The sequence below is a fragment of the Microtus ochrogaster genome, chromosome 5 (assembly GCF_000317375.1).
Source record: "Microtus ochrogaster isolate Prairie Vole_2 chromosome 5, MicOch1.0, whole genome shotgun sequence".
NCBI classification, from domain to species: Eukaryota; Metazoa; Chordata; class Mammalia; order Rodentia; family Cricetidae; genus Microtus; species Microtus ochrogaster.
This window is the reverse complement of record NC_022012.1, coordinates 45,294,289-45,298,003: the sequence shown is the minus strand read 5'-3', so window position 1 is coordinate 45,298,003 and position 3,715 is coordinate 45,294,289.

The following is a 3,715-nucleotide window of genomic DNA, read 5'->3' as shown; positions in this document are numbered from 1 at the left end:
CTGTAGACTTAATTCTTGTCGCTCTCTCTATACTTTCATCACTTCTTTCTCTGTATACTCACATCCTTACACCTTTGGAAGTGTTAACTTATTTTACTCAACTTAATAATAAATATAGTGGACTCACAGCATCATCTGGGAATGCCGCATTTCAAATGCCATATAATTAAAAATCTGGTAATTCAATTGTTCTGCTCACTTATACTAAAAGCAGAGCTGAAAAGTTGACTGCCAGAAGTTGATACAGTCTTACAGATCAATGATAATGGTACTTCAGGTGCCTCTAACTAGGCCAGGAGCCCACATACGTATCTCAGTTCTGGAGGTGGGGTCCTTTGGGAATCAATAAAAAAAAAAAAACCACTTATTTCAGAACCAGAAAGTACACACAAACTCATTAAAATCAACAACTTCCTCTTAAAAGGCCACCTTTTAAACAGAAATTGACTCATTTCTGATTATTTGAATCAGATAATTACGCCAACCACCTACTTGCAGTCTGGGGATAAGATCTGGTTTGAGACCAGAAGGAAAAGAAAGGACTAAGAGAAGGTACCAAAAGAGTTCAGTGTCAGTGTGCCCGTGTCTACAGGTTACACATAGAGAGGTCAGAGGTAGGAAGAAGTGTACCCAACACCAATTTGGCCTATAGAGAAATGCAATGGGTGTGTCATTGAAAATGACTACTAGGTTGTAACTGTCACTCAGAAGGGCTCTGTGTAGCCTAGTTAACGGTTTTTAAACTTTAGACTGATGATTCAGCTTTGGTTCTCTGTTCCAAAAATGTGCTTCCTGTGAACTGTTAGCTATATATATTAGCAATTAATTCCTTTTAATTACATTGAATATTTATTCATGTGTGTGTGCTTGTGTGGGGGAGAGCATGCTGTAGCATGCATGTGGAGGACAGCCTGGGGGAGTTGCTTTTCTCCTTCCATCGTGTGAGTCCTGGTGATTGAACTGACATCATCAGGCTTGGCAGCAGGTGCCTTTACCCATAGAACCCTCTCTCCTGCTTCCACATTAGCAGTCATTAATTTCATCTAACTCCTGCTTTCTCCTCTTCATCTCTCTCCTTTCCTCTTTATATGTGCCCATCTTCAAAGGGTAAAGGTTGAGGGGAAACAAAAAAGAAAAAACATCCTAACCCTTACTTGGGAACAGGGATTGAAATCCTGCCAATTCCTGAGGTCCCTGAGCACAAAACGCCACCAATCACAAGCTCCCCTGGAAATCTCCACCTCCCAAGGAATCCTATATAAGCTCTGTACCCTGTTCCATATGCTGGCACCTGACCCTAGAGACAGTCACCCTCCTGGATTCTTCCTTCCCAATAAATCTCTTGAGTGAGGTTTGTTGTGCATGGCATTGTCGCCTGAGTGAAGCTCGGTTGCAACAACTTTCACTGGAGCAGAGAGCAGAGCTGTAACACTTCCTGTAGTGAGAAGGGTTGTCTCCAGGGGACCTCTGCAGAGCTGTAACACTTTCGCTGGGGAATCATCCTGCTGCTTTCCATTAAGCAGAGCAGGACAGTAACACTTCACCTGACCTGAGCAGAGCTGTAACAACTTCGCTCAGGAAACCCTCCCCTTCCAGGGCAGAGCTGTGACATTGGGAGAACCTTTCCCTGGAGCAGGGCTGTGAGCTGCTATGCTTATAGTGACCTTGTGGTGTTCCTTGGCTCCTGACTGCCAGGATGCTTTTCTATCCAAGCTGCAATGCTTACATATATAAATACACATATGCTAATTTTCATTAAAATTAAAGCAACAGAAAAGTTGTAAGAACAACAATTAACTACCCTTTGCCTGGATTAAGTTTAACATTTTACACCTTTGTCATTCTCTATCTTTGCTTAACTATTTGAGAATAAGCGGCCTACTGCTTTAGAATAATTCTTTTGTACACTGTGAAGATGTATTGCTCCTGTTGGTTTATTAAAGATCCAACTGGCCAATAGCTAGGCAGGAAGAGGTTAGGTGGGAAAGTCAGACTGAAAGAATGCTGGGAAGAAGAAGGGGGTGCCAGTCAAACACAGAGGATGTGTAGATATGTAGAAGATGAGGTCACAGCCATGAGTCAAGTAGCCCCACGAAATTAATAAATATGCATCAATTTAAGTTGTAAGAGCTAGTTAGTGTTGGTCATAAATATCACCTCAGCTCCTTGTCACACCCCTATATCCAAAGAGTCTGGAATGTAATAATGTAATATTGGTGTCACCCAAGCCCTTTAACATCCCTATATCCAAGAAGTCTGGATGAGTGGAGTGCCCTGGGAGTCCGGACTCCATCTCCCAGCCTGCCAAGCACTGACCCCTCCCCCGGGGAGGGTCAGGACCATTCCCACAGGCTATTTAGGCTCACCCTAAACACATTGTTTGGGTTTGTGTGGGGTTTTCTACCTGTCATGCTGTCTTGATCCACTGAGAGTGATGCATTTATTAAACACAGGCATTTTAATTTGGTCTAATCTGGTTTGATTGGAGTTTCTTGTGTCGGTGGAGAGGCTTTTATTAAGATTAAACCAAACAGTAACAAGCCTAAACTATCAGCTGAGAATTTATAATTAATAATAAGTCTCTGTGTGGTTATTTGGGAGCTGTTGGCAGGACAGAGCTGACTGGCAGGACAGAAAAGTCTGTCTACAGCATACATCACAAACTTTTATCCATAAATACTTCAGTGTGTATTTCTTAATAAGGATACTTTCTTTCATAACACAGTATGATGATTAGAGTCAAGAAACTTAGCATTCAGGTCGAGAGAAATGGCTCAGTAGTTAAAATAGAGTACTGTTCTTGCACAGGCCCTGAGTTCAGTTCCCAGTACCCACAATCAGGTGTCCCAACAGCACCTGTAACTCTGGCTATAGCGGATCTAATGCCCTTTTCTGAACCCCGTGGGCATCTGCACTCACACATGCATATAAATAACCCCCTACATACATACATATAGCTAAAAGGAAAATAAATCTTTGTTTAAAAATCAACATAGAAACAATACTTTAATATACAACCCAATTCAGACAGAATCCTTGGTAACTTGCTTTCCTAGGACCTCATGCTGCCTCAGTGGCACCTCTCCGAAGACTTAAATCTAGAACCCTTCCTCAGCCTTCGTTTCATTACAATGGCATCTTTAAGTGTACAGGTTAGGGGTCAGTTTCCTCAGTTTATGTTTTTCTGACTTGTTTCTTTGTAACAGATTCAGAATACACATTTTTGCAGAGGTATCACCTAAGAGATGTGTCCTGGGTACCTCACATCGGGGGGCTCTTTGTGTCACTTAATTCCAATTGGGAACTTGGGTCATTTTCTCAGGAGACTGTCAGATTTCTCCACTGTAAAGGTACCTTTCTTAATCCTTGGTAATGATTTTTAAAATCCAAAGAAACTCTGAGACTTTAAATACCCTATTCTTTAGCCGAATTTCACCCAATGACTTTAATGTCTATTGATAATTCTTCTCTGAACCAATTACTACTAACAGTCATAAAATGGTGATTTCATAATTTCTACATACACATCCTCTTCTCACTTATCCTGTCTTTATATTTACCTAAAAGTCAAGCCTGAGAACATAGCTCAGTGGTACAATATTTGCTTAGCATATGTAAGGGTCTGTGTTTCAGTTTCCTGAACAAAAAGAAAGAAGGAAAAAGGAAGAAAGGGAGGGCAGGAAGGAGGGAGGGAGGGAGGGAGGAAGGGAGGGAG